The sequence below is a fragment of the Podarcis melisellensis genome (genome assembly GCF_964234715.1).
Source record: "Podarcis melisellensis genome assembly, chromosome: 7".
Taxonomy (NCBI): Eukaryota; Metazoa; Chordata; class Lepidosauria; order Squamata; family Lacertidae; genus Podarcis; species Podarcis melisellensis.
The window spans coordinates 39,297,676-39,317,532 of record NC_138539.1 but is presented as its reverse complement, the minus strand read 5'-3'; the positions used below and the strand labels follow the sequence as shown (position 1 = coordinate 39,317,532).

General features: G+C 40.9%; 1 long non-coding RNA gene across 3 annotated transcripts in view; it reads right to left on the bottom strand.

The window, feature by feature from the left end:
• The window catches only part of LOC309374334, a 29,785-nt gene extending 10,423 nt beyond the window's left edge, over positions 1–19,362 (bottom strand). The window contains exons 1-4 of one of the 3 annotated variants that reach the window (XR_014170530.1): positions 19,303–19,362; positions 15,881–16,013; positions 14,198–14,361; positions 13,781–13,850 (exon numbers count right to left, since the gene is read on the bottom strand). This is a non-coding gene — a long non-coding RNA (uncharacterized lncRNA). Of the gene's footprint in view, positions 1–13,780; positions 13,851–14,197; positions 14,362–15,880; positions 16,178–16,274; positions 16,342–19,302 lie in introns of those variants that run through there. The other 2 variants (XR_014170531.1, XR_014170532.1) reach the window with 2 other exon arrangements.
• Positions 19,363–19,857: the final 495 nt, after the last annotated feature.

Below are 19,857 nucleotides of genomic sequence, written 5' to 3'. Positions count from 1 at the left end.
AGAGAGAGAGAGAGAGAGAGAGAGAGAGAGAGAGAGAGAGCGCTCTACCCCAGATTAAGCAATACATCTCCCCCACCCCCTCGTCCACACATAAGATCAGGAGACAGGAACAGAAACATAAACATAACAATGAGTGTTAGTGGTGACTATCATCACCTCATCTGAACAGAGTTCAATGGAATACACATTTTAGCAGCACCACGGACTTGACATAGAAATGGGTGGCACAATTATAATGGTATGGTTCGAATAGTTGCTAGCCAGTTCCTTATTTTTTTTCAAGAGCAAAGAAATTTGTTCCATTAGCTATTACCAACACTTGCATGAACCTGATCAAATGGCAGAGGTTGTGAATGACCACAAGCAAGTGAACAGGGCTCAGCTCTAGTGCAAGTTCCATTATTGCAAAAAACATTACGACCCCTACTAAATATTTGTGGCCAAGTCACTAAGATCCCCCATCAAAATTTCAAAGCAAGGAAACTTAGTGCTAAAAACCATATGATTTTACTGACTTCAGCAAAAACCCAGCTGCAAAACATTTTTGAAATGTTACAGTTCCACCACATATACATTTACAGTCTCACAAAGAGAATGTGTTTTATATACAGTATGTGGTGACATTTAAAAGTGATATATTGTATGCATGACTAGAAAGGAGGAGGATTTCTGTGTTCATTCTTGTCTTTTGAAGAAGTACAACTACCTACTGAATAATCAAGTAAAAATTAAGATAATGAGAATAATTCAGAACATACCTTGTTTGAATAAGGATGGCACTTCTGTTATTTGTCATAAACTTATTTCACTACAATGGAAATATTCATGTTAATCCTTATAGATTTCTAGAACAGAGATGAAGCATTAAGAAAAGCAACACTTCACATTTTGAAGATGAACCTTGAAGTAATTTAAGGCAATAATAACTCTAGAAGAGGAAATATTGGCAAGACCTTGAATTCATAGTTGGCCATTGATGCTAAAGTGGAAAATACAACTGTGTTTTACTATGAATGAGTTTCCTGACCTGTGGATCACACAATACAGAGCCAGAAAATGTGGATGGACTCAGATGCTGATCTTGAGATGTCCTTGCATAATAGCAGGATGAGCCAGGATTCTCCCACCAAACAGATGGTAAGTGTTGTCAACTTTGACATATTGATCAATGCAGTTACTCAACTGACATGAAGGAACAGGATTTAAGAGAAGACTTAGGGATGGATCTGCCAGTTCTAGTTTTCTGAGTTTCTAGTTTCTCCAAGAATCTTAAATTCAGTTCTGCACCTTTCTGAAGCAAGTTGTGATTCATAGAATCATAGAATCTATTAGGATCATCTAGTTCAACCTCCTGCAGGAATATGCAGCTGTCCCGTATGGTGATTGAACCTGTGACTTTGGCATTATCAGCACCAGTATTGGTTTTTAAAAAAAATCCTCATGAAAATCTGAAGCATTTTCTCCTAATAAACACATTTTCAACTAATGTATATATTTTTGCAAGCCATTTTTTTCTAATATAATCCATTTTTGTAAACATTGTCTGGTTGAAGAACTGCATCGCAAAATTTGGATAAGTCTGGATTTTGAAGAATGGCTGCACTTTGGTTCTCACATTATTTCAGAAAGTGTGCATTTGATAGATTTGACTTCAAATCTCTTCCCCATCTCTAGCAGGCTGATCCAGGTCCCCCAAAGCTGAGTGTGGGCTGCTGACTACAAATTAGAGTATTGTACATGTCTTTGAGAAAAGTGAACCACCTTTACTCCTAAAACACTACTGTGCTAATCACAGAAAGAAAGCCATGTGGATTTCTCACCTGTTTTGGCTCATATACCTGTCCCAGTCAATCATAGGACTAAGGACATGTCCCCCATACTTGGATTGCAGGAGGAAATGGGTTATAGTGCTGCCTATGCAGATACAGAATTTGGGCTGTTAAAGAGCTCTGGCGTTGTCAATATGGTAGCTCACCAGAAGTACACAGATGACAACACTAGTATTCTAGTCAAAAACGGCCAAAGGACTGTGGGTTTTTTTAGGGGGGGAGTGTTAGAATGAGTCTTCTGGTCCTCAGTATATCACTGGAGTAATTTGATAATATTAAGAAAATGAAAATGAAGGCCGCATATCCAAATGTAGTGACCTTGTGTTCTATTAAGCATTTGTGTGAGCATCTTCCAGAGGAAGAAGTAAAAGTGTCATCACTCAGGACAATTAAACATGCACTGGACAAAGTGTAATTTTACATTAGGGAATATCTGCTTTGGGAGGCAGATGGCCTGGTTGATTTAAAAGGTCTTTTCTGCATTTAACTTTGAAGCAACGGAAATCATCTGGAAATGAACCTTGAACTAACACTAACCTTAATAGTTGGAAATGAGCATACTTTCCCAATGACTTTCATTTTTGGGGCTGTGACTAATATTTCTTTGCACCACATTCTAAGCTGCTCCTCTACAAGTCTCAAAAGCAGCTTCCAGCATGGTACAATGTGACTCCTATTGAAAAGAATGTTTGCATGTATGTATATAATCCCTATATACATACTTCTATGTGAGTGTATATAGGATTGCAGTCCAGATGTTACAGCCTTACAGAGCCTTCTCTAGCTGCACAACTCATGGTTTACTCTGAAGTCCCATTTTGTTGCACTCTAGTAAATTCATTTGGAATTGCAGTCTAGGACAATTGGTGTAGAACACAACACAACACCCATGCACAGGGACACATGGGCATCTGTACAACCAAACTGTGATCTATATTCTTGAGCAGTTCAGTCCATGTGTGATGTTTCAATGGACCATGTGTGCAACCACTTGAACAAGCATGTGTACAGCTTGATGCGAAAACAACCCTTATGGGTTTTTTTGTGGGAATCCAATTAAAACGGAATGAAATATAATTCATCAAAATGTAAGGAAACACAAAAATGCACAACCTTTGGCAAATGTATAGAAAGAATCTATAATGCTGCATTTTGACCTCGGAGATTGATTTTAAAATCAAAGTCTGTTTAACAGATTTTTTTGCAAAATGTACAGCAGGATATCAGGAGTTCAGTAGTGGAATGGAACAAGTCCCTTAATTCCTGGACATCAATTTGGGTACTTGGTGCTGGCATACTGCCACGAGCTTCAAGTCATCATTGCTGGTGCGCAGCTACTCCAGAACACCCACACACTCTCTTTTCACTTTCACCTCCAAAATGTGCACTTTTAAAAGGTGGTCCTCAAATTATATCAGTGAATATGAGGGATCCAGCTCTTTCGCCAGTTTCAGAGGGTGAAAAGCATAAGAAGCATAGTGGATGTGGTTGCTAGGCAACCACTTGTGCTTGAACTCCTATTCCTGGTACATAATCACCAGGAACTCTCCTACTAGGATTTCCAAAGTGACTGTGCCAAAGGTTCTGGTCCCCATCAATCCTGATTGCAATGACCTGCATACTGGCTTCCTGTGCCAGATGATAATGACAGCCAATCAGAAAGTCCAAGCTGCTATTGTCGTTGATGTTTCTCCAGTCCCAGGTTGAGCCAATGTAGGTGAGAAATCTTTAGCAGACCAATATATGAGAATCTTCCCTTCTGTCATTATCACACACCATATTTCCTCAATATCAGGCTGCACAACTGGGTCTGCATCACATTTGGCAATGGGGCGACTGGAAGCATAACAAATCTGATGCACTGGCTTCTAGGTGTTCGGGAGATACATAAAGGTGCATGATTTAACAGAATAAAGGAAATGCATGCACACTCCATCCTGTACACACATACCCTATCCTACACACACACACACACACACACACACACACGAGATGTAGTAAGATCAGGCTTAAGTCGCCTTCATACTTTTTACCTTAAAATCTTGATCAACATATCAGTGCAGAATATAGTTGTTCCTTTTGTTAAGCTCTATTGCCTTGAAAACACATTATATCAGGTGCCAGCAATGTACCATTATTGCCCTCTGATGTGTTTCTGATTGGTTTCCAGTAGCTGTACTTATCTCAGAAAGCATTAGGTCATGCCGGACCCAGCTACCCCTGCAATGGTCACTGAATGAACTTTTTAGAGTGAGCTATTGATAATGAGTCTGAAACAATTTCTTCCATTCTCAAGCATTTGGTACTTTGAAAAGTGCTTTTTTCCCCCCTACAAAAGACCAACTCCCCCCTTAGGCATCTTTGGGACATGATTAAGAGTATGGGTTACTTTGGGTTGCCGGAAAAGGAGAAATATATCAAGCTGTTAACCATTAAGAAAATCTCCCTGTTTCTATCGATTAAGTATCATTACTGGAATGTGGGATGACCTTGACTCCTTGCACATACCCTTTAGGCCATTTCCCCCCTCTCTTTTAGGGAAAGATGTATACCACATCTGGCTTGGGTAACATAATTCCACTTAAAGACCACTGGACATTTTTGTTCCATATTTAAAGTTGTGCGGTTCTTAAAGTAAATGTGATCTCCTTTTCATGTGTGCCTCTTTGCATGTTGGAGAGGGCTACACACAGAGAAAATAAGACCCACACTGCACATTTCTACTTAACCCATCTCCCTCCCACCCGGTTCCCTCAAGACTAGGCCTATATATAATTTTGCCAATTTTAATTGAAAGAGAAAACTACCCTCTACCACAGCTTTCATCAACTTGGTGCCCTCTGGATGTTTCAGACCACAGATCCAACTCAAGCTCCATTGTGGTGGATGAGGCTGATGGGATTTGTGGTCCAAAAGATTCCAAGGACACCAGGTGGGTGAAGGCTTCTCTATCACACACACAAAAACCAGAACTTAATTTGAGCTAAGTCTTACCAGGGCTGGTTTCCATGCCAGGGATCAGCATGGATCACGTGGTATAATAAGACTATTTTAAAGTATATCCAGAGTATAAACTTACTTTATGAAGCCTTTTATTGAATTGTATCATTGATGAGTCCAGCCCTCATTGAAAGGCCAAGCTAGATGTGATTTTAACCATGTCATTGCATTTAGGGGAAAAATCCACCATCCTTCCATCTACCTTGAGGCAAAGTGCTTCCAGAAGATGTTTTGCCAGTGCTTAGGGGTAGGGTGGCAATTAGTATTTGGAGGAACTTTGAAATGCACCAGTCAGCACTTTAAAGAATTCATCTTTCATAGTTCACAGTCAGGGAGAGTGGGGTGGCAGTGCTGAGTTATGCCCCCTTCAGCAAAAAATGCAGATCTGTTACTGTATGCCTCACCTCTGCCTGAATCCCAAAAGGGCCATAACTAGCCTCCGAAATTTTGGAATATGGAACTGTTAGCATATGGCAGTTTTAAAGCAAGTTTATGTAGGAATTACCAATGATTATGGTAATGATAATGATATTTGGGTTCCAAAATGTATGAATTGCATCATGATTATGGTAATGAATGCAATATTTAGGTTCCAGAGACTAACATATTCTGAAACCTGTAGGCTAAAGCAGGGATGCTTGTCAGATGAACAATATGTCAGAGCACATAAACACTAAACTCTGAGAACATTTACTGCACTGTCCAACACAAGATTGAGACTCTGGCAAATTTCCCATAGAGTGTTTCAAACCCTCTGTTTCATATGAACTTATGCCAGGCCTTCCATCTGTGTTGCCACAGAGAAAGATGTGATATTGGCTCAGACATTCTGGCACCATTTTGTGTGTCTCTTGTGATCTGGTCTTTGATAAAGTGTCTGCTGCAGATGTCAACTAGGTCAAGCTGAAAGGGGAAAATGAAATGGTGCAGCACAGAGAAGAAGCAGCGATTAAAATAAAACCCAGCCCAAATGGTACCCTTGAAATCTCCTCTTCCAAAAGGTTTAGGGATGTCACATCTACTTTTCCAGTCAATGTTACTTCCATCAAAACAGCATAGGTCCTCATGTTGCTAACATTTTATAATATTCCTTTTATAACAACAATAAAAAATAATGTTCACAGTGAAGCTGGAATCCAGCCGAAACCTTCTCTCTTTTACACATCCTATAAATCTACATCTTGCATTCTCAGTCAGAAGCTCAAGTGTCTGCACATAGCGCAAGCAAGAGGCTGTCAGTAAAAGAACAGCCTCAGGAAATGTATTTTGTTTTCTGTCACCAAGGAAGAACAATAATCTACTGTGAGGCAGACAGAATGTATACTAGCTAGCTGCAAACAACCAATCTGCTCTGCCACTGTGTGCCTTCTCTAGCCCAGTTCAGGCAAACTTCTGAGGTGTTCTGTCAGTGTGTGACCAAGGAATGGCACATTAAGTGTTGAAGAGTATAGGAGCAAAATCAGGGGCACAGAGGGCAGTCTGATCAACATGGGCTATGCTTCTTGTCCTGATTCTACTCACAGACACAACTTGATTTCTCATGACATTACTAGTTCCTTAAAAGGTCAGTTTTCAAGGATGTTACTTGCTAGTTGCTGTGTTGGAATCCAATGACTCCAATGTTGCAAATAACATCTAATCTAGCAAAATTTCATCTGGTTTTATCTTGGCACTAGGAGGCAATGTCTGGCCACTACCAAACATTCATTAAGTTTGCTCTCGGATTTAATTGCTCGTCTTTCTAATTTTACATACCCCATTTCATTGTCATCCATACATTAAAATAATGTTTACTTGAATTTCCTCAGAGAAATCAGTTGCTTGTTTTTCTCTTTTTCTATAATGAGACAGGAGAAATTAAGTGCTCCAGTTAATGAATATTTAATGGTTTATTTGTTGGGGGGGGGGTGAAGATTAAAATTTGCCACGGTCTACAGAGTTTTAAGCAAAAATCGAAATAAATACACACACAAACACACATATACTAAAATTATTATGGGCCTCATGAGTCATGGATTAAACCAAGGATCATCAAAATTAGGGGGGGTGCTTTGGGTACATTTGGAATTTTGAGAAACTGCCATTGGGTTGCTTCCCTCCTTCCCATCATTCCCACAATAGACAGAAAGAGACATTCTTTTCAGTTGCTCATTTTTCTAATCTTTCAGTTCTCCACATTTCCACATTACTTTGCACCTAAAAATAAGAAGGCCTCATGAAAATTCACCATTTTAATGTGAATTTCTTCTAATCTGCATATGCTGTATTACATTTTGCCTAGTGTACACATCTTTGCAAGGCAATTTCCCCATAAATAATGCATTTGGTATGTTATTTCCACCAATATGTGCATTTATATGGATACTTTACCACAGTATCTATAGACATTTTTGTACATTTTGGCTGGAGAACTGCAAAATTCAGAGAAAGACCCATTTTGAAGGAAGGATGTGTTTTGGTTTTCCTATCATTTCTGAAAGTGAGATTTGAGTATAATGACCTCAAAGTGTGAACTGAATCAAATTTCTTCCCCATCTCTAGGTCTGAGTAAAAGCCAATCGTATCAAAACAGAACCTCTAACTAGCATTATTTTACGCAGAAATTAAAGCTTACATTGATAGACTGCACAGCACAAATCACGGGACATTTTCAAGGGCATCATGTTGCTGACCCCATTATTAAACTAAACACATTCCTTTTTCAAACTATGGTTATGCTGAAAAATTCTACAATTTTTAAAAACCATTCTTCCACTTGCACAACAGGATTTTCCTCTATCCCCTCCTCCCATGTGCTACTTGTGCCCTCTAAATTTTCTCTGAGGGGTTGGGGAAAGCCCCATAATAGGTTTAGGGACAGTGTGGGGACTCATGGGGGAAGAGAGTGGAGGAAGTCCCATTACTCAAGCAGACCTGGCATGCATACCCCACTTAGAACTACGTTGAATTCCTACCCAACGAAAACAGGCACATTGTCAGGGATGAACCAGAGGTCTCATGTTCCCCAGAGGGAGGGGGAAGCCTGGGAGCGAAGATGTGGACGAGGTGCCCGAGGGGGAGGGAGGCAACGAAGAGAGAGAGATTGGGTTAAGCTCAGGCTCAGAATCTGGGGGAAGGTTTACGGCCGCCTCAAGAGGCGTGTGGTAAAGAGGAGGGTGGAATGACGGGGTGAGAAACTTCGCCATTTTATGAGCTGTTGGAAAGGCAAATGCAGGCCTCAGCAGAGATCTGAACTGAGTGACTCTGATGGATGAATGGTGTGCTAATGACCCATTGTAAATATTGTAAATAAAGACTATAAAAATGTGAAGAGGCTCCCGTGGCATCTGTGGTGAGACGCCCACAGCTCTGACATACACGACATCCAAAATAGGACCCTCATTGTGCTATATGCAACTGGCGGAGATGACTGGCAGAATCCGAGACCTGGGAGAAGAAAGGATTGAAGAAGATTGGAAGAAATTCAAGACTTACTTGCAGAAATATTGTGATTTAGTGGAATGTTAAGAAGGATGCTTGGTTATAAATAATTGGCCATCACTAAAATAGATCAAGAATTGATGATAAGAGAGATTAAGAGAAACAAATTTGCAGGAGAATTATTTTATTGTATTTAAGTAAGTGGTTATAGATTTGGAAATAAGATGATAATTTGCTTGACAAAAATTTATTACTGATGTAAATGGGAGCGGGAGACGTGAGGAAGTTCAAGGATATTATGAAATTTTGTTAAAACAAAGCAATAATGTTTATTATCATTGTATTCTTTTTTCTAAAAACTCTAATAAATATTTATTAAAAAAAAACAAAAACAAAATAGGACCCTCATTGTGATGTGTCAATCACATCCTCCAGAGCAGCTGCTCCCGATTAGGTAAATACTGCAGACCCCCTGCTTTTCAAAAGCCAATCCATGGACCCCCTACTTTTGAAAAGGTTGGTATCTCTGTGGTAGTTTTTGTTATGTAACTGGTGCCACAAACCCCCTGGGTGGGTTACATACACCCCTGCAGTCTGCGGACCACCGGTTGGAGACCACTACTTTAAACGACTGATCCAGTATTGGTGCTTTCCTATGAATTAACCGTATAAAGCTGTAAACATTTACACAAAGAAAGGGATCTGTTTTGTACTTCATCTGACACAGGTCTCTGTCATATTTCTGACAAAACTAAAAGTCCCATGTTCATTACCAGGTCAAATTTTTAAATTCTTAAGCTTATGTTTGTGGCACATTTTCAAAAGTGAGCTTTATTTAAAAGAACCTCTTAAGAACGGGCTGGAGAAGAACAAAAAGGCTAGGCATCTTAAGAGCTTAAGGGGTTTTTTGATGAAAAATTATGTTCTTTCAGGATCAATGGTATAACTGAATGGCTACTAAGTAATAACAATTACTCTGCATTCAATTCCCATAGAAACCAGTAGTACTGGATAGTCAACCAAGGACTCCATGCTCTTCTAACTGCAATTATTGTAAGTTCCTAAAGTAGAATTTTTGCTGGTGCTCAGAATAAGTATGGTACTTAAATTCCCTCCACTTCAATTATTTGCCTCATTGATGTACTCTGAGACCACTTTGCTCCATACGATGGGAAAGCCAGATAAGGCTCTTGGCAGTTCTATCTTTATTGGGATGCATTATTTATCATAGAAACAAAATAACAAATCGGAAGCCGAGGAAAATGGAGCTGATGCTAAAGCCATATGTTGGCCTCCTTCGATTCTTGGCTCTGTGCAGTCATAGTTCTCAGATGCCAGGAAGGCCTTTAAGAATGGCCAGCAGTGCAGTCCTATACATTACATTAACACAGCACTGGAAGTAGCAATTAAGGTTTGACCTCTTCCTAATAAACTGAGGGGAAGTTATCTACTGCTTCCACACACTTCTGTCGCTTGCCAGCAAAAGGTCTCCTGCGTTTTCATGCGAGAGCTGTATTTAGGTCAATGCGTCATGGTGCTAAGTAATGTGCTTTTCAAAACACAAAGGATGCTGCTGTGGTCAAAGGAGATAAACAAGGTCAAGGTAAAAATAATGGCTGCTACTTCACCCTTTTGGAGCTAGGATTTTCATGAGCCTGGTGCTCATAACCTAGCAGTAGATCCCCTGTGCTGCTGTCTCTGTATGTCAGGCATTTAGTCCATTACGTGTTTCATTTCAGAGTGGATTTTTCTGCACATGTTTAAAGGAAAGAGGCCTAATGGAAGGCAGGGGATGGCTCAGTCAGTAGAGCCTGAGACTCTTAATCTCAGGCCAGGAGTTCAATCCCCATGTTGGTGAGAAAGATTCCTGCACTGTAGGGCATTGGACTAGATGACCCTTGTGGTCCCTTCAAACTCTAGAATTCTATGGTTCTATTTTGTGTGGAATAATAAAAGTTGAGCTGCAGTCTTGTACACGTTTAACCGGTGTGAGCGAGCTTCTTTGGTAGATGGGTTTTCACACATTTTAAGAGTCTTCTGAATTAGAATCTCTAGTGACAGTAGCACATATTGGGAGATTAATCTGGTAACTTAGTCACACAGGTCTCAATATGGGGATATTTACTGAACACATGCACAACCAAAATATGCACATTTAAGTGAATATCTTAGCAAATAAGCACACAAACACTTTTCTTTGGTTTTCTATTATGCATGCACTGTTAGAGTTGTTGCAAGCAGAATCCCTGGTCTGCACTTTTTGCAGAGCAGAAATGAATGTTCTCCATCACAACAAACAACTGCAAAACTTTACTGGAAACAGTCTTAAAACAGTTACAATTAAATGTTGCAAAATAAAAAATAATACATTGCTTTTAAACAAGCAATTTCTGTATTATTCTGTATTCTTTAAATCCTTAATGCAGTTCAGTAACTTTGCTTTCTCTGCTCCCAGAGAGAGATCCTATGCAAGCATCTTGCTTGTTCAAGATCGCTCACCTGGAGTTTATAATGCTGCTGGCTCCAATGACTAAGATGCTGAGTTCTCAGGTTTCATCTTCCTGCCATGAGAGATCACTGCTTGGGTTTCCAGGATAAGTCATCCATTAGCCTTGAACACTCTCTGAGTCACATTTTCTAAAGACAAACCTCTTGAACAAACTTAATGCAAACCTCTCTACATAGCATTTTGGCTTTGGTTAATATCTAGCAGCATGAATAGGCCCCTTTCAAGAAACAGCAGATTCCCATCTATATCCATTGCCTTACTTTTACGAAAAGTTTCAATATCTCACTCTCTGCAACACAAAACTGTCAACAATGCAACAGTTCTTTTTGCTATTGATGCAGTTTTGCATTCCGTAGTTGTTTTCAATAGTTCATGCCTAGCCTTTTTCATCACCTCCAAGACCAGCAGAGCATAAATATCTGCTGAAGACACAACATATATTAAACAAACCAAAGATTGGTGGAATTGCTGTGCATTTATTTAACAATCAATCAGTTGGATACGGCATGCAATCTAATCACATTTCTTATTGGCAATTGTGCTTTCTTTTCTGATAGTCCTGTGAATGCTTTACCAGGTTCTCTTTATATTTAACAAACATCAATGGGGAAGAGACAAAGAAGAAACTCATTTCATTCGTATGGGTCAACAAATTGTTATAAAACAGTTGTATTTATCCATTGTATTTGATTCATGAAAGCCTGTGTAGATTGCAGTAATTTATCCAATGCTTCTACGTTTCAGCTACTTACATTTTCAATCTCTCTGTGTGCCTATTGTGAATTGCTGACCACTTCTCACCAGCTCAAACTTCAGAAACTTTGGAACCAACATAGTTAGAAATTAGAATCATAGAGTTGGAAGGGACCCAGGGGTCATCTAGTCCAACCCCCTATAATGCAGGATTCTCAGCTAAAGCATCCATGACAGATGACCATTCACTTTCTGCTTAAAAATCTCCAAGGAAGGAGAGCCCACCACTTCTTGTGGGAGTCTGTTCCACTTCCGAAAAGCTCTTACTGTCAGAAAGTGTTTTCGAATGTTCAGTCGGAATCTCCTTTCTTGTAACTTGAAGCCATTGCCTCGAGTCCTACCCTTCAGAGCAGGAGAAAACAAGCATGCTCCCTCTTCCATGTGACAGCCCTTAAGATATCTGAAGATGGTAACCATATCTCAGTCTCCTCTTCTCCAGGCTAAACATACCCAGCCCCTTCAAGCGCTTCTTGTAAGGCTTGGTTTCCAGACCCTTGATCATCTTGGTTTCCCTCCTCTGCACACATTCCAGCTTGCACCAGTCCATCACTTTCCTAACTGCACTCAGTTTGATTAAAAAATTGCACTGGAAAGAGCAAGGTAACAACCACTAGCTGGCAATATCATAGAACTTCCATGTGAACAAATCATTATGAATGTTCAGGCAGTGTGGATGCTCCCTCCATCCCTCAGAATTGTTTTCCTTCTCAGAGCTCCAGTCTTCCTGGATGAGGAGCCTTGTAGTATCCAAGTCTGAGCATTTCCTTGTTAAATAGCTGAAAGTCTGGTCAAGCTGGACTGACATGAGGAAAGCTTTCACTCTGAATTTGTCTTGACCTTTATGCTTATATTTACAGTTATAAATATGGGTAGAATATGCTGCTTCATGCATTCCTTTGATAGATGAAAAGCTGGGATTTAAATTAAATTAATTATGCCATGCAGAGTTGGCAGAATTTGGTCAGAATGCAGTGTGTTTGGGGAGAGGTGAAAAAAACAAGGGAGAGTTATTCAAGCCATCTTCTAGGGAGGTTTCCTCTTTCACCTAGATGCTTATAAAGATAATTTAGGAAGGTATCACAACCTGTAGGTAGCAGCTAAAGAAATAATGCAAGGGTGCCAGGAAGTCAGCAGCCAATTTTTGCAAGCATGCTGGATGGAAGTTTCTAGCATAGGGTTCCCTCCCAGAGCTAATGGCATCAGTCCATAGTGTGGGCAAGCGTTAAGGCCTTCCTGCCCCTGAGTTTGAGTCCTGATGGTCCCCCTCCATGGCAGCTGCTATGTAAAAAACAAAAATAGGTCACATCAAATGCTTATACACATTTAATATCACATCTAGTGTGGTGCTAAATGGAAAACTCCCCAAGGGTATTTTTATTGATCTGTAAACCATTGCAGGAGCCTTTCTAGTTGAAGAGCGAATGAATGAAAGATCTATCTGAACTCCAGTACCAAACAATTGTGCTGATGCCCTTCGAAAAGTGTCTCACACACAAATCCCCAGGTTCTTGGAAATTTGAAAAAAAACATTTCCGAATTTCTCACTGAGTGGAATACTCTCTCAAAAAAGATATTTGATGGTGTGTGTTCCTTTTGATCATGACCAGGATTAAGAGATGTTCAAGAGCAACACTACACAGGACAAACTCTGGATGAATAAAGCTATCATTGACTCAGACATATCTCTTCTAAAAGATAGCCAAACATCATCTTTAAGGGAATGGGGTGGGGGCAAACACTTACAAGAAAACATCAAACCTTATTACTCACATCCTCATTCACATCTTTCTAAAACCATTTTTCCTTGGTGCAATGCAATGCTATTTTAAGGAATGCCTTCATACAAACATTGTATTTCAATGAAACCCTTTATTTATATGCTGAAACCTGAGCTTTGAAAGAATGTCCTGCCCAGATGAATAGCTTAGATGAATTCAAAAGTCAAATATCAGAAAAGAAGCCATTATGAAGTGAAGCAATCTTGTGGGTTTTTACAGATTTTTCAGAGCTCCAATGACAAACCGAACAATGTTGAATATTATTGACTGTGCCTGCTATGCACAAAACAATACCCCAAAGAGAGTGACTAGATTAATCTGGCCATTTGTCTTTTTAAATGTTAAAACTCTCAGTGCAAGTTCTTTGTTGTTTGTCAATGACACTGAAGTTTTTTTTGTTTGCAATACAGCCCTCTAAATAAATATTTTTAGAAAGCAGATGACTGTGTTGCTAGTAGCACTGTTGTTCTTGCAAAGTAGAAAGCACAAACCTTGGTTCTTTGTGAGATGTTTTTATTCTGTTGAAGGACATGACTCAATAGTTCAGGTTATTTGGCTCCACTGAAAGTCAAAGTGAAGATATTAATGTGTCCTCCTTTCAAAGAGATATATGACACTACCATTGCAATATTCCTTACCATGGAATTTTCTGGCACATTAAATAGAAGGTACCACCTACAGAGTACTGAAGTAACGTCTCACCTGTACCCATTGGGAATCTGATAAAAGGGCATTGACCTGCCTAGGACACACAAATAAATGATCCTTTTCATAGTTGTACGCCATGTCCAAAAGGCTCCAGAGGTTAATTAGAAGGCTCATAGCCAAAACCTCTCCCCTTGCAGGAGTCCATTGCTAATTAATCATTTTCTAATCAAGTTTTTTTTTTTTTTTAAAAAAAGACTTACATCAATTAGCAGGTCAGTTTTCAGTGCCCTGACATGGTCAAAATGCTCAGACTTTATAGCTTGGTTGTTGGCATCTGTCTATCTCGGGAGACAATGGAGGAGAGCATCTTTGGGGGTGAAGTCAAACTGTTGGAAGGTTGCAGCGCTTGCTGTGGCTGTAGAGACTGATGCAAAAGAGACATGTTTTGTTGCAGCTGGGGCAGATGAAGGCATCCAGTTGTGGTCAAAATGCTCAGACTTTATCTAGTTGCAAACAAACGCCTCCGTGGCTTCCTTGAGCATGTCCAAGGAAAGACAGAATGCACCCACTTATAGTTGTTTTTAAGCACAGCGTCATAGTGGCTTAGCAGCATAGAAAGATGCCTTATACTAAGGGCAACTGGTGCATCTATCCATCTGTCTACCCTTACTTATCAACAACTCTCTAGGGTTTCAGACTGGGATCTCTCTAAGCCCTACCTGGCGATTCTGGGAACTGAACCTTAGACCTTCTGTGTGCAAAGCAGCTTCTCTGCCACTGGACTATATTCTATTTTAAATAGAGATAAGCCCAATCTTTCCCCAACATTGCTGCTTATCCAAGGGTCTTTCCCCCTTGTTGTGCACCAGAATCATCTCCTTTCCCATTTGAGCTGAGATGCAGGTCAAGAGATCTTTAGTCATCTCCTTCCTAGCCTGAACACCAGCAGAAACTTTATCAGAGCCCTCCACTTACTTTTCTCTACTGGTTCTTGCCACTGCACAGATTGCACAGGAGCGAGCTGAATAGGTTGGAGATAGAACTTTTCTCACTCCTGGGCTGCCTTTTCTCACAGGAGAGAAAGCAGCCAAAGCCATGACCCTCCAAGGAATGGAGTTTGTTGTTGCTGGCCCTTGAATCTCTGCAGATTTCAACTTATGGGTCTTGTTAAAATTAGTTGCCTAATACTGGGGTCTCTAAAGGCCAAACTGCATATAAAATGGGGTGGGAGATCTGTCATCAGAACTGACTCACATCCTTTTTGTTTGTGCTTGAAAGCAGATGCACTGAGTTTCAGTTCTGACTGTAGCAAAGCCACTTTGGGAAGTGGGATAATCAACTCTTTTCTCCCTTGCTGCTTTCTCAAGTGAGAGCCACCCCCCCCCACCACCAAAAAGCACCTGTATTTCACCAAGGGGGGAATATGGGTACAGAATGCTGTGCTTGTATTTTCCTTCATCTGGATAAACTAGCTAGAAGAGGAAAAACATGAATTGGGAAAACAGTACAGGGGAAAGAGGATAAAACAACTTCCCCAATGCCAGGGCTTCCCTGGATTTGTTTTTATGTTCAAATGAAGGCATCAGGAGTTCCAGTCATGGATCTTCTGCATCATGTGTAGTTTTGGCCATCCAGGAAACACAGCGGTGGTGTGGACTGGGCCTACTAAGTCTCAATCCTGACTTTGTACCACAATATGTTCCTTTAGAAAGCATCCATAGATCAATCTAGCCCAATTTTATGGGCCTGCGCTTAACTGTGATCATATCTGATGCTCAAATCCCAGACTCTCTTGTACATGTACATTTCTTATTATCTCCATCCATCACAGTGGCAAGGCTAACCTCTGTGCTTGACTTTTCATTGCAGGTTGGTTCAAGACGGCATTATATAGGACTGGGGAAAGGATTTATATCCCAGACTGAACATTCAGCAACACATACCTTACAGCTCCACGTAATGCAGCCTTCTTTCATCTGGTGCTCATTTTCCTTCAGTTGAATCCTATTACCATCCAAGCACCCCGCCTGCCTGAGGCAAGCCTCCAGCTTGTTTATCTGCAAGAGGGCAGGGGAGCTGTGGAATGGGACAAGGCAGAAACTTAGCAGCTGAATGATAAGATGTAATAAATCATTGTTAGAGCATACGTTTAATAGGTCCAAAATCCTTCAATCCTTCTTTTTGCTGCCAGCAAACTAAAGATAGATTCATATACAAACACATTCTCTTTCCAGCAAGTAATTTTCTACATTCAGTTCTTGGTGACTATCACATAATGTGTGATCACACAAATAGACATGCTAGGTTCTTAAAATCTTGAGACTCTTAAAATCTGACTGGCTAGGGGAAGAGTAGAACGTGCGTCCCAATTGCCTGCAAAATAACTTGCCACAGATCTCTTCTCAGTGGGACATAATGATTAATGTGTTATATTTAAATGTACAGCTCCCCTTATCCCATGGCATCAGGGCAGGTAAACACAATTTTATATAGCAGAGATAATTATCTGTCCTTGAGCACTAAGTCTAAAGAGAAGCAAACATTATTCAGGAATTAATAATTTTCTAAAGTACCTCCTCAAGGAAACAAGGTGATTGTGCAAATTGGACTTTTAAATGGGCTCAAAAACGTCTACCTTTTTGAATGATCTGTGTACTCTCAGTGTGCTGATGAACAAAAACTGGAGAGTCTTTGAAGAGAGATGGAGGTAACTTAAGAAACTCCTTATGCTCTGGTTTGCATACCACTTTAACCCATAGTTAAAATAAACTATGGTTTAAATGTGAATGTGCAGTGTGTGCACACTACTGAAATCGTGGATACTTCATTCTTCCCCCACTCCTGGTGCTGCCAGGAAACAAGCATAGCAATGATTATTGTTGTAAGTTTGGGGGATCAGTCTGGATGATGCCCTGAGTCCCACTTAATTCTTGGGGTCCTGCATCCAGTATTTATTTATTTATTCATTCATTCATTTATTTATACATACATACATACATACATACATACATACATACATACTTCCCCAGCCACTCTGGGCAGCTTTCAACAAAATATTAAAATACAGTAATGCATCAAACGTTAAAAGCTTCCCTAAACAGGGCTGCCTTCAGATGTCTTCTAAAAATCTGGTAGTTGTTGTTCGCTTTGCCATTTGGTGGGAGGGCATTCCATAGGGTAGGTGCCACTACCGAGAAAGCCCTCTGCCTGGTTCCCTGTAACTTGGCTTCTCGCAGTGAGGGAACCACCAGAAGGCCCTCGACACTGGACCTCAGGGTCCGGGTAGAATGTTGGGGGTGGAGACACTCCTTCAGTAAGGGTTAAAAGCTCTGATAGAGGATTCTATTGCTGAACTAGGCAATTGTAAGGCAATGGACTTGGTCGGTCACTTAAATGTCTTTCATTAGCATCCCCAAAGAATGAGCTAGGCTACAAGAGTGATGGTGCTCTCTGGGCAAATGGGTGGGCCTCCCCACCTCACCTAACTGCCAGGTAGACAAAACAAAGGGGAGTGTAGTGTGAGCTGGACAAAAAGCAGATAGAGAAGTTGGAGACATAGAGACAGGTTTGCTCTATGCAAAGCTTTGGTGCTTCTCTGGAAACCTAATGGGGAAGCAAGATCTGTTGGGGTGTTAATACTGCGAGCCCCTCCATCAGCTTGTATGTATGTGAAAATAGAACCATATATCCGAATAACACCACAGTCTCCACTGAACTTTCTTCCAAAGAAATCAAACCCTGGGTAAGTGCTTGGAACCCTAGGGGTTTTTCACCAGAAGGGTATGAAATCAGTTTTCTAGGCTTTCCCTGAATACATTTGTAGCATAATGAAGCGGGATGCGGGGACGAGTTCTGTCTGTGCAAGCATTTCAGGTGGCCAGATGGAACAATTCTGCTTTCCTCCCTCTGTGTGCTATTCTGGGGGTTCTCCCAACACATTCCCAGCCAATTTCTGGGGGCACACGAGTTGGGAGGGGAAGATCCATTATATAAGCAGAAGTCCTTGCACAGAGCTTCCACAGACAGGGCTCATTAGGTGAATTGTGCCCACAGAAAATTAAAACATTCTATAAATCCACACTATGTGTTATCCTAAGGGACATGGGTGGCGCTGTGGGTTAAACCACAGAGCCTAGGACTTGCCGATCAGAAGGTCGGCGGTTCGAATCCCAGCAACGGGGTGAGCTCCCATTGCTCGGTCCCTGCTCCTCCCAACATAGCAGTTCAAAAGCATGTCAAAGTGCAAGTAGATAAATAGGTACCACTCTGGCGGGAAGGTAAATGCCGTTTCCGTGCGCTGCTCTGGTACACCAGAAGCGGCTTAGTCATGCTGGCCACATGACCCGGAAGCTGTACGCCGGCTCCCTCGGCCAATAAAGTGAAATGAGCACCGCAACCCCAGAGTCGGCCACGATTGGACCTAATGGTCAGGGGTCTCTTGACCTTTATGTGTTATCCAAGTAATCATAATAAAATAACTATTTGCTGTGTTTTGAGTGTGCAGTAAGTTCCATGGAAACAGAAGCCGGATCAGCTAACAGTTCAGAAATTGCAACATGGAATTGGGTTGTTTGCCTTTAAAAAAACAGTGCGAATTTCACAGGTGCATCTCTAATAACCATTAATTGGAAACTGAACAGGATTTCATTCCCTTTGAAGAAGATCCAGCAGATTTAGTCCCCTTTGCTGTCACTATATGACACTATCCTTTCTTCTTGTTAATGGGGAAAAGGCCATTTGGGAGTTGATCACCGGAAGAAAGGACAGACAAGAACAAGCCCATTTCCCTTTCAATAGCATTTTGAATTCTAATGAAGAGTGAATGTTAAAAAGAGGGAGAGAAAGTGCACTCCAGACTTAGTGCAGGCACCAATACTGATGCTTCAGGACTCCTGTTGATCTGTCACAATGTGCGTGACTTTGAGGAAACTGTATCCCTGTGCATTTAAAAGTTGAAGAGGAAACTGTGAATGGCCCTCTGAGTTCAAATCAGAGACAACCTGAAAAGATTCAGAACATATTTTGTGAGCAATATGTCTAGTTTGAGTATTGATCTCTTCCCAGTGTGGCCTGCGGCCCATTGTGTTTTTCATTATAAAGTAAATTAGATTTAGGACTACTGAAAGACTTATGAATAGGACTGGACTAATCCAAATTGTCCTTGTGCTACTGGACTACATGGAGCAACTGCAGTAGCTCTACAATATGAACAGCTCCACCAAACTGTATGAATAGAGTACCAGCCAGCCTGTCTCCTCCTCAAAGGAAGTGCATCGCTCAATCCACTTCAAAACTGCAAGTCTGTGATGGTGCAGGAAGGATGGCTAGAATCAAATCCTTACTGGGTTCAACAGAGAAGGATTACCTTGTGCTGTGCATGCTCTGGAAACTAAGGAACTATGAGGAACAGCTGAAACAGCTGGGTATGTTTCACCTGGATAAGAGAAAAATAAAGGAAAAGATGTTAGTGATCTTAAAATTTCTGCAAAGAAACATGGAGCACTGCCCTGTACAACCAAGTCGATCCATTTAGCTCTGTATTGTCTACACCAACATTTTGTTGGACTCCAGTTCCCAGCAGCCCTAGATGACCTTCAAGATCTTTTCCAACTCTGTAATGCTATGATGATATTTTTCATTTTTTGCAAATGCCCCATTGGCTGGCATAATAATATTTCTCCGCGAACACTAGGTTTTGGGAGGTTTTTAAAAGCATCTTTTTATATCATTACAATTAGGTTGTGGCACAATGTTGTTCTCTTTCGTTTGCATCACCACCAGCAGCAGCACATGAAGGGAGCTGGAACCATAGCAGTGCCCTCTCAGTGGTGGCACTGCTTTCTCTGAGAAGGGGATGGAGCAGGATAGGGTGGTGGTGAGGTCTGGCCCCTTGCCTGACTAATTCAACAACTGAATCCTT